Raw genomic sequence first — 12370 nt, forward strand, 5'->3', positions numbered from 1 at the left:
AAAGAAGAGGGAGGTAGGAAAAGCAAAGGGAAAGAGATATGATCATGGAAGGAGAGGAGATAGAGAGATATCTGAAGGTGATACCTTGATGAATTTGAAAATGGACAAAGGGCCCACAAGTCAAGGAATGCAGGCAGTCTCTTGAGGATGCAAAAAGCAAGAAAATGTCTTTCCTAGAACTCCTAGATGGAATGCAGCTCTGCAAACACTTTGATTTTAGGTCTGCAAGACCCATCTTGGACTTCTAACATTTAGAATTGTAAGATCATTAATCTGTATTTAAGATACCAAGGTGATTGGTTACAGTAGATGATCGGGTCCATCCTGTTGAATAAATTCAAGTAGACAGAAGGCTCAGTTGAGAGATTTCCAGGAACACCTGGACTCAGACAAACAAAGGTAGCATTGTCTTGGTTTTTTCTTTTCTTTTTTTTTTTTGAGTCCAGGCAGCCTGTTGGAGTTTCTGAGTTGTAAGAATGGGCAGTTGGCATAGAGAATGGTTTTGTATTCTACTAAAGCTTCTGTGAACTATTGGCCTTCAGATGGATATTCTCAGCATTTAGTACATATCTTGGTCCCTAATGTTTTCTTCTTTTCCATGAAATAAATAAATAAAAGATTCAGAAAAGGTATTGTTTGTTCATGTAAGCTGGCAGAGAATGTATTAAGATCCATGTAAGTTAGCTTAACAAAAATTTCTATTATTTTAACCATGAAATTTTAATAAATCAATGAACAAACGAGGTTGGTGTGATAAAGTCATAACCTGCAAATCTTTTATCTGTCAGTTTTGTGCTTGGGTGATTATTAATGATGGCTATTTAATGCATTCCTGGGGAAAGCTACTAATTCACGGCCTGAAGCAACAGCTCTTCCTTAGGATCTGATTCTGGGGTTTGTGGAATATGAGCCAATCAACACAGTTGAATGCAAAGTGTTTATGGGGCCTGGACATCAAGTATGTGTTTGCAGGCATACTTTGGTCACTAACCAGAACAACTCAGCAAAGAGTCACAGCTATTCTGCAAACCTTCAAGGTTTGAGAAATGGACCTGTGAGAATTTATAATAAGCTGCTCAAGAGTTCCTAATTTAATTTCTTGATTTAACTACTGTGAGAGTTCAGGGTGTCAATGCATCTTGGGAATATAAAATGAGAATTATAAGTAGAATTTCAGTCTTTTCTTAGAAGAAAATGCCTATCAGTCATAAGTCTAAGATTAGTCTTTGATTAAATAGTAAAGAAAGAAAGAGTGTTTCCAAGAGTGTGTGCATGCACACTCTACACTTGCAATACTTGGTCAGTGGAGGTGAATTACTGGGCTGTGAGCAAGGGCATGAAGCAGTGAGGTGCTGGTAAATGTTTCACAACTGACTCATAGGGGGAAAGAAAGCCCTAATTAGTAGCATTTGACAATTTCCATGATGTAGAAATTACTGTGACCGATTTCAAGCTACCTAACTGAATATCACTGAATATGGGCTTGGCAAGAGATGTGCCCTGTTGACTCATCTGCTGACACAAGGTGGCATCAATGGTTATATCACTGCAAAGAGATTTCAGGCGCATAAGCTGCAGATGTCAAGCAGTCATTCCCATTTGAAGCACAGCTAAACATCTGAATTTGGACTTCAAAACATTGCAGATACAATGAAGGGGAGTAGTTTAAAGATTTTTCTTCCTTTATTTTCTTTGTTTTTTTTTTCCAGGTGAAAAGTACTTTAAAATTGCACTGATAACCTGAAGGACAATGCCACTCATGTCCTCCTAGACATGTCTTATGTTAAAGACCATTGAGCCCAGATCCTGAAGGGTCTCAAGTGCAGAGATGCCTAACAAAGCAGACGTACCATACGACAAATCCATCCAGGTGACTGGAACACTTGGGAGATATATTTTTTTTTATTGAACTGTGATTCTAGTTTTAATTTTTCAGACATGTGTGAGAGATTAAAGGCCTTTTTTTACAGGGATTCATTTAAATCAATTATGAATAAGTTGACATCCCTGGGAAGCCTTTGAATATTTTATTATGTGTACTGATAACGCCTCTAATTAGAGATAGTTACACTCACCCACTGCAACTCCCTTTCCCCAGTGTAGCTTCCCAATCCCACTGATCTTAAAATGCTGTATTTAAAGATCACTCTAAATTATTCAAAACAGAGTGGGAATAAGAGAACCATATGATATGATCTCATGGTTCTGAAACCCTTTGGGGAGATGCTGGAAGTGTCGGTCCTGACCTAGATTCATTATAGTTTGGGGTGAAGTTCATCTACTTACGTGACTCTCTGGCTGTGCTTAGTAGGACAGAATCACCTAATCTGTCAGGGAAGCATGTGCTCTGTGTTTCCCACAAAACTGTTCAGGCATAATTTGTGGCTGCTGCCCTTCACTGCTACTGTTGCTTTAATGAATTCCTTCCTTATTCACACTCGTCCAACCTGTTTGTGAATTCTTTCTCAATCAGAGTCAAGAATGCTCCCCCCACCCAGGCTGAGGTGTCACCTGGTGCACAGGGAGACAGCCTCCAAGATGTAGCTGCCCAACAACAGAAGGATTAAGAGATTTGGGGATAATAGATACTATTTTTTCTATTTCATTTATAAGATTTCTACACTGAAGAGACATCATGTAATAATGAAATAATAGCAAAAGGTTAAAAATGAAAAAAGAAAGTTGTTATAAATACTCAGTTTAAGAGACGCTTATGAAGCTCTGGCTGTGGCCCTTCTTCCCTGGATTTACTCCATCTTTCCCCCTATTCCTACATGTCTCCTTCCCCCTCTCACCCTCTGATTCCTCTCTTACGGAGAATGCAACGCGAACCCTGTGTTGTAGTTTGAATGGTTCTGCTTCCTACACCTGAGAATTCTCCTCAGAAGCATATTATGAAGATAAGGATCGGATACCCGAGTTTTCTCATGAAGGTCAGGGAAGCTGGAACTATTTAAGAAATCCCAGCAGGGAAGAGGATCGCTGCTGGAATCCAGCGGTTGGCCTGCATGTGATGGACGGTCCTGGGGGGTGTGGTCACTTACTCCCAGGTTCTGCTCTCAGGTTCTCTTGCTTCTTTTCTACCCCTTTCACAGCGGTGCTCCGGCCACGAGAGACTGCAGAGCCTGGAGAAATCCTCAAGTAGCTCATCAGGATGCAGCTGCCCTCCCAGCTCAATCCTACTTAATGTCTATGTCAGCATATCCCTTGCCTCCTCTAAGTCTCCGTCTGTGAGCTGTGTTTTTAGCTTTCCTAAATGGAAGCATGTCTCAAGAGGAGGATTAGCCAATTGGCTAAAGAACAAAGAATCAATTTAGTTTAAGAGTCCCTTTAATGGTGGTATTTTGCATCCACTGTAACTTCCAAGGCACTGTGTGCTTTTGTTTGAAATCCTCAGGGAGCCTAGAGTGGGCTTGTTTTCACCATTAGGCAGGGTGGGATTGCAGCGGACCCCCTGCTTTCTGTTGGACAGAGAAGCTGAACCAGAAAAGGATGTAATGTTTAAACGATCTGAGATGTTATGGCAACTGCTTAGGGTGTTTCTTGGGTGTTTTATCTTTGATAAAAAGAAAATTATCAAAACCTATAGGGAGAAAATAGCTAAAGAACTGATAGCCTTGCCTATACACTGACTGAATGATTACAAGAAATGATCTAACAAAGTCCCCTGACACTAAAATATATCCCTATCAATACAGGGATAGGGAAACGGATGTTTTCAAGTAAAAAGTCTCTCATTGCATGGTTAGCCAAATAATTAGGCATGTATTTCATTTGAAGTAGAAAAATGAATTTTGGCAGCACTATCTAATAACTGAAGGCAGGGACAATGCCAAACTTTGAGATGCATAAAGAAGGTATTGGTTAATTCTTTAATGTCATGACAAAAATTACCTCTCCCCAGGATTAAATGATGCATGCAATTCCAGCACTTCTATTTCTCTTGCTCGCCAAAAGTTTAAAATGTAAAGCAATACATATGCTGAAAAAGATGGAAAAATATATGCACTGCAGTCTTTCTGGGCAGCTACTAAGTGCCAGACATCAGGTATAAGTTACTTCTTTTCTATACAATAATTGTGAAATGTAGACATGATTGTTATTCCCACTTATCAGATCCAAAAACTGAGACCAAGGAGTTTCCTATTCCTCTAGACTTCCAGCCAGGAAGTGGTTGAACCAAGTTTTGAACTTTCTGACTTTAAAGGTAGCTGGCATCTGATAAGCCGCAAGAACTTCCAGGTATGTAAACAGATATGATCCATAGCCACATACATGGAGAGAGTTGTTATTTTAAAAATCCTAGGGGTGAGAGTGAAATGATCTAAAAAGCATTTGTTCAGGAGGCAAATGTGAGGTGAATGAAGTACGTGGGCTGAGGAAAGGAAGTGCCAGTGTAATAGAGTGTAGCCTGACCCCTGCCAAAAGCTAAGGCATTCTACAACTTGTAGAGAATGGCCACGTTAGATGACCAACAGAAATGTCAGGGTGAGAGCCAAGACAAGGAGGTTAATCACGAGTTCTTTAGAGACTGCACCCTGCCAGACTATTTCCTCAGCACCCAGCACAGAGCCTTCCTTGGCTACCCTTCCTTGTGTATCATATTTCCCAAATGAAGAAACAGAGTACATCACGATACAGATGTTGAGGACCTAGACTGAGGCTGAAATTACCAGGATGGAGAGTTTGGATCTTCCTGCCTTATGGAGTTCCCATACTTCCTGGTATCTGGCTTATTTAATTTAATCTAAAGAAAAAAACCAACCTAGGTAATTATAGCGCGGGGGGGTCTGTAACAGAGATTCACAGATAGGCTTGGTTGTGTTGGGAAGGAAAGGACTCAGCTCTGTGTTGCAGGGATGTCAGATATAGTGAGACAAGAGACCAAAGTCAAGAAAGCAAAGTTAAGTTTTAATCCACTCCGCATAGAGTAGCAGAGCGGGCCTGCCTAAAATAAGACAGGCAGGCGTGGATGCTCATTCTGAGGCTTCTTTTATGTGGTTTTGGCAGCGCAGAGAGGTCCTTGATTGACAACAGTCAGCTCTAGGCTTGTTCTGATTGCTGAAATGGGGACAGGGGCTGTGCTGTTCTTGTGCCTCTGATATTTCTTATCTGGGGGACCCTGGACATTTCCTGAGTCACTTTTGGACCCTGTGGCTTCATCTGAAACTCTCTGAGTCATTTCTGGCTTTCTGGTTCTATTTGATCAATTCCCTGAGTCATCTTTGGGGGGCCCTTTCTCTTTTCCATCCCGTTCATTTCTGTATTTCTGCCTAACATTCCCCCCTCAAGCAGTTGGCACCCAAATCATTGGGATGAGGGGCGATGACCACTCTGACTGCTTCCTGCTGGTGAGGGATGGTGTGGTTATCTTGGTCCCTCTGCTTGTTGCCTGTCGGGATGGTGGAGAGTAGGACAGTAAGGGTGCCCATCTAGGGGTCCTAGGAAGACAGCTGATTCATCAGTTGGCAAGGGCTTGAATCCTCATGAAAACAGGATTTTGGCCTTGATGGACTTTAGTCTGGAAGAAACAAATTTAGTTAAGAGATTTAGTAAGTATGGTCCAAATAGTTGGGCAAGGAGCAGTATCAGTAGGGGTCCTGTTAAGGGAAGTAACCAGGATGCCCAGCTCCATATCTGGGACCAGTTGCCCCAGGATTCTGATAGTTGTTGTCGGATTCTGGAGGCACGTTCAGAAAGCTTTTGGACAGTGTCCCTAACTAGGCCGGACTAGTTAGCATAAAAACAACATTCTTCTTCTAGAAAGAGGCATAGATCTCCCTTTCAGCAGTCAAGAGGTCTAATCCTCTTCTGTTTTGAAGCATGACTGCTGCTAAGGAGTCTGTCTGATTTTGAACAGTTATAATACTTTGGGAAATTTCTTCTAGGCTGTCAGAAAAATCTTTGGATAGGCTTTGGTAATAGGACAGTGAGATAGTTAGTCCAGCTGTGCCAGAGCTTAGTCCTGTGGTGATTCCTAAGCCTATTAAGAGAGGAATGAACTGTATAGCTCATTTAGCTCTTATGTGAGAGGACAGAGGAATGGTCAGTGATTGGTTACTGGGGTCTATGTCAGTGTCTGGGGCCCAATGGACTAGGTTAGAGGTGCCAGTCCAGTTAGCTGGGAGGCACAAACAGGTATTTAATCTGCAGAAGAAAAGACTGCTTGGTTTTTGAGGCAGAAATTAATTTCAGTGGAAATAAGTAGGTGAGTTTGGCCTAATTTTTGAGTTAGAACTCCAAGGTCCACCCCTTGTCTTTCATGGGAATGCAATTGGAATGGCCTGGCTGGGTTTGGGAGTCCTAAGGCAGGGGCCTGTGTCACTAGATCCTTAAGCAGATCTACAACTCTTTGCTGTGATGGTCTCCAGTTTAAATGTTTAGAGTCATCCTTTCCTTTTAGGACTTCATAGAGAGGCTGTGCAATGAGTCCATAGTTTGGGATCCACAACCTGCAATATCCTGTTAGTCCTAGGAAAGCCCTGAGTTGTTTGTGGGTAGTAGGTTGAGGAAGGGAAATAATGCCCTGAACTCAGTCTGGAGAAAGGCCTCTCTTTCCAGGAATAAGGATTAATCCCAGGTAAGTAACTTTTTGTTGTACTAACTGAGCTTTGGCCCTTGAAACTTTATACCCCGCTCAGCTAAGAAATTAAGGGTTTGAATGGTATAATTAATGGAGTCTTGTTTTGTGGGGGAACAGATTAAAAGATCCTCTACATATTGTATGAGTGTGGCCCCATTGTTCAGGTGCACGTGGGCTAAGTCTTGGGACAAGGCTTGTCCAAATAGATGAGGACGGTCTCTAATCCCCTGGAGAAGGACAGTCCAAATTAGCTGGCTAGAGGTGTTTTCTGGAGTGGTCCATTCAAAAGCAAATAATGACTGTTACTGTTTTTCTAAGGGGATGCAGAAGAAAGCATCTTTGAGATCTAGAGTTGTAAACCACAAGGTGTCAGGTGGAATAGCTCCTAATAGAGTGTATGGGTTAGAGACCACTGGGTGGAGAGATGCAACTGCTTCATTGATCATTCTTAGATCTTGGACTAGATGATAAGTCTGGTCTTTCTTTTTGATGGCCAGTACTGGAGCATTGTAAGATGAATTAATTAGAACTATCAGCCTATGTTTAAGGTATTTGGAAATTAGAGGTTGGAGGCCCTTATGAGCTTCAGGCTTTACAGGATATTGTTTTTGGCTGGGGAAGCTTAGTTGGATCTTTGAGCTGGATGCCTACTGGGGTGGCATACTTAGCCCTTCCTGGGATTCCCTTATCCAAACAGCAGGATTGATAGGCTGTTCCCAGTCCTGAAAAGCTGACGAGGGGATTTTGGGAACAACTAGAAGTTGGAGAGGAATTTGACTAGCTGGGGGAAAGTTAAAATCATCCTGGTGTGTAATTTTTCTAGTCTCACCCCAAGAGGGAAATAGGGCATTCTTTTACAACTAAAAGTGGATGTGAAAAATAATGGCCATGGAAGAGACATCCTAAGGGAGGAGTGAAGGGCTGAGAAGTAGGGGTCCCTGTCACTCCGAGTACTGTACAAGTTTGAGAGGATAGATAGGGGTCCGGAATAGGAATTGAGACAGAGTAGGAGACCCCAGTGTCAGTTAAAAAGAAAATTGTCCTACCCGCCACGTCCATGGTTACCCTAGGCTCTAGTGCAGTGATGTTGATGTCATGGATTGGGGCCGACCAGCTAGGACCTCTTCATTCCTGTGAAAGGAGCTCCAGGACCATGGGCAGCTCCGATGGCCCAGGGGCCCTGCAGCCCATGGGGCACAGGGCAGCCCAGTGACCCATTTCCTTACATTTGTAGCAGGGAGATTGTGGAGGCTTATCTCTATTAGGACAGCTCTTAGCCCAATGCCTGGTCTTATGATAGATTTTACACGTATTATCTTTCTTAGAATTCTGGTCAGGACCTGGTGAGCCTCTGGACGTGGACTGAGCCGCAAGGGTGGCTAGTTGCTGAGTATGTCGGTCTCCTTCCTCTTTTCCTTTTCCTGAGCCCTGGCCTCTTCTTCCTGATCACGGCCATAGAACACAGTATTGGCCGTGGTCAGGAGCTCATCTACACTGCTATAGGGTTTGCCTGGATCTGTTTTGGTAATTTTTTCCTGATGTCAGACGACGACTGTGAGAGGAATTTATCTCTCAGAATTACTTGTTCTTCATATGTGTCTAAGTCTAGATTAGTATATTCAGTGAGAGTGTCTCTCAATCTTTCTAAGAAAGTAACAGGATTTTCTTTTGATCCCTGAATAACGGCAGCAACTTTTGAATAGTTAATAACTTTTTGCCTGGTGGTCTTTAGCTCTGTCTTTATGCAAAAGAGAAAGCGGTTTCTTCCCCGCATATTGTCTTTATTATTATAATCCCAATTAGGGTCTGTAGAGGGGACAGCTGTTTCCCCAATGGGAAATTTAGTATCTGATAAGTGGAGACTACTATCAAATTAATGGGTTTCTTTGATAACTTTCTCTTGTTCAGGGTCAGAGAGTATCTGTCCCAGGATTATCATGATGTCTTTCCAGGTGAGGTCATAAGCTAGACTGATGTGCTGGAATTGATCAATATAGTTATTTGGATTGGTAGTATAGCTGCCAAGATCAGTTTTAAGCTGTTTTAATTCAGTTAGTGAAAAAGGTTTGTGGACTAGCACTGTGCCAAATTCTCCACCTGCCATTTCTACTAATGGGAGAACTTTAGCAGGTGCCTTTGGGAGCAGATTTGAGTACCCTGGACTCTGTTCTTGTTGGCCCTGTGGGGCTGGCTGTGACACTTCGCCCTCGGGTGGTCCTGGGTACTGGGGTGGAGGTAAAGCAGGCAGTGGAGCAGAGGGAAGGCTGGGAGGACTTTTTAACTTGCAAGTCCAGCAGAGATCCTCTTGACTTTTAAGATAGAAGAAAGCTTGAACATATGGGGTCTCTGCCCATTTACCCAGTTTTTTGTAGGAAAAGTCAAGCTGCATGAAGGTGTTAGGGTTAAGAGTTCCGTTAATTGGCCACTGTTCCTGGTCCTCTAGTTGATATTGGGGCCAGGCTGTGTGCAAAAGAATATTAGTCTTTTCTTTTAAGTGTCTCTGCATCTATCTGGGACCAATGAGCAAGGATATAGCCCAGTGGTATGGTAGCCAGAATGGATTCCTGGTTGCCTTATCTAGGAAGAATCGAATGTGTTAGACAGCCTAGTGTCCTAAGGTCTATCCCAGAGGTCTCAGTGTCCTAAGACCTGTAAATCTATTCCTTTTTCAGACGTCTCTGGCAACAGGACAGAGGACTGAAAGACTAATCCTGTGGAATGGGTTAGAGAGCCCAGCATCCCATCCCAGAGGTCCTGGCACAGCTGGCTGCCTGGGTCATTAATGCATCCTGCCTCAGACGTCTCTAAGTGGGATATGGAGGACTAGTCTTGTGGCTTCCTAGTAAAGGGTTAAAGGCGGCTTATCATGATCTGAGGTGGTCCAGAGAGCTGGAGACAGTGGACATCAAGGCTGGAAGGTCTTTGTGGGAGCCAGAAGGCGGTTCAACCAAATGGAAACTGGAAAGGAGATAGTGTCAGGAGCAAAATAACCTATTTGGGAGATGGCCAGGGGTGGGACTTGGGTGTGGTGTACTGTGTGCCTGGTTGTGCAGATGTTGTCTTGTGGGTGGCGGGGAGCCTAATGCTCTGTCCCCAATCTGCGACCACCTTGCTCTGTCATGGGAGTCTTCTAGCCACGGCCTGCCCTGGTGGCATTTTAGTGTGGCTGACCTGTGCCCGCTTTTGGCCAGAATGGTTGCCCAACAGAAAATGAAAGTAAGAATGATTTACCACTGCTTTTTCTAAGGCACAGCACCAAAATATGTTAGGCAGGAAAGGACTCGGCTTGGTGTTGCAGGAAAGTCAGATACAGTGAGACAAGAGACCAAAGTCAAGAAAGCAAAGTAAGTTTTAATACACTCTGCATGGAGTAGCAGAGCGGGCCTGACTAAGATAAGACAGGCAGGCATGGGTGCTCATTCTGAGACTTCTTTTATGTGGTTTTGGCAGCACAGAGAGGTCCTTGATTGACAGCTGTCAGCTCCCTAGGTTTGTTCTGATTGGTGAAATGGGGCCAGGGGCTGTGTTTGTGCCTCCGATATTTCTTATCTAGGGGACCTTGGACATTTCCTGAGTCACTTTTGTACCCTGTGGCTTCATCTGATTAACTCTCTGAGTCATTTCTGGCTTTCTGGTTCTATTTGATCAATTCCCTGAGTCATCTTTGGGGGGCCCTTTCTCTTTTCTATCCCGTTCTTTTCTGTATTTCTGCCTAACAGTTGGAGGAAGGAAGGTCTATATAGGGGGGCATCTATTGTAGTGTTTATGCACAATACAAGTTTTAGAGAGTACATACATTTAATAAGGAAAGGGAAGCCATAGCCTTCATCAGATTCTGAAGGAGGACTCTGGATTATAAAAAATAATACTAATGATAATAATAAGATGAAATAATGGGAAGATAAGGAAGTTTCAGAGACTGCTCTTTCCATTCTAATTCATTTCCTTCTCTCCACACCCAAAAATGCCAAAGGCATTCCTTTGTTTATGTTCTCCCCTTTGCTAAAATGCTGTCACCTAACATTTTGTTCAGCTAACTCCTCTGCATCCTTTGGAGCCCAGAAATTTCACCTTCCATCAGGCCTTTCCTGACTACTTTAGATCCCATTGATTTAATTTCTTTCTGTTCAGAATTCCTATAGAACTTATGGTGTTTCCTAAATGATTTGTCATTTAATTATATATTGCCTTTATTTTTTGTTTCGTGAAGTCTACTTTTCAATGTTAATAGATTACAGATCCTTGGAAGTAGGGACCTCGGAGGGAGTCTTTTCCCTTCAGTGTGTGCCCTTGGGCAAGTTATTGAATCTCTGTATCTCTTGGTTTTCTCCTCCATAGAATGGTGATAATAACAGGATCTGCAGCATTCAGTTGATGTAAGGATACATGAGGTAGTGCATAAAAGGTGTTTAGCACAATCTCTGTAGACAATAAATTGATTTTAGTTATTACTGTGTGTTCATTATTTCTTTCTTTTTCTATTTCTAGCTTCTATTATGGGAGCTAAAGCCTCAAATTGCTTAAGCCTGTTTAGTCTAAGTTTCCTCATCTTTGAAACAAGGTAAAAATATTTGCAAACAACTTTCTTGTAAGTTTCAAATGAGATAGTGAATCCAGACTTATTTTGGAACCCTAACCTCCCAACCATTCCGGTTGGGCTGTCAGCATCCTGCCCTAGATTTTCAAACCGAAACATTACTCTCATGTTGTGAGGGGTAAGGTCTGAGCCAAGAACTTCCAGGAGCAAAGTTACCAAGCTTTCTCTTTGAGTTAGGAGAAAAGACAGCCAGTATGCAGAAAGAAGCCCATCTGGGAGGGATAGAGGTTGGATAGGTGAGCCCCTGGGTCCCCTTAGCCCCTGTGATTTCCCTGCCCTTGTTGTTTATTTGAGTCCATGATTCCAATGCCCTCCACCCTCCTCCATGCTCTGCTTTTCCAAAACACCTAGCTGATACCTTTCTGGGTTTCTGGAGTAGCCCTTGACTAATACGAACTGGCAAAAGCAGAACTAGCTATTCAGTAAACAAAAGATGGCTGAACACAAGTGAATTTTTCTTGCTCCTTGTTTTTTTTTTTTTCCCCAACCAAAAGGGAAATGGAAGAGATTGCAGAAATGTTAGCTAAAAGGTAGGTAGCACTCATCCCACAGTGGCTCCTTGCCATTGCCCAGACAGAGCACAGAAGGGACATACATCCTTCTCCCCATGAAATTTGAGGTGCACATATTCCCTTAGACCATGGAACACCCAGAAATTTGGAGAAGCTCTTCAATGCTGTGCAGGGTTTAGGCAAACGTCTCCAGTGAACTAATCCCTCAGGAGGGTGGCAGTCCTCCTTCAGAATCCGATAAAGACTATGCCTTCTCTTTCCTTATAAAATGTACATACACTCTAAAAATTGTATTGTGCATAAACACTACAATAGATGTATTATGTCTATAGGTGGGACCTATATATCATGGTGTCTTGGTAGCTACACAGTGTGTGTGTGTGTGTGTGTATGTGTGTGTGTGTGTATGTGTGTGTGTGTGTGTGTGTGTGTGTGTGTGTGTGTGTATTAGGGAAGCACTGATTACAAGAGGTGGTGGCTCGTGGGACAACAGCCACGGTGACAAGGAGCAGTCCCAAGACAGAGCAGAGCAGAGCAGAGCATCAGTGATGGAGTAATTGCCAGTCAGTTGCAGCAAGAAGTGTTCAGAATCCATCCCTTCTACTTGGTTAAGAAACTGAAGTTTTGGGGGTTAGAGAAAACTGAGGCTCCATCAATTACCTTAATAGAGGTCTTATT

This window comes from Manis pentadactyla, chromosome 5 (assembly GCF_030020395.1).
Source record: "Manis pentadactyla isolate mManPen7 chromosome 5, mManPen7.hap1, whole genome shotgun sequence".
In the NCBI taxonomy this organism is placed as follows: Eukaryota; Metazoa; Chordata; class Mammalia; order Pholidota; family Manidae; genus Manis; species Manis pentadactyla.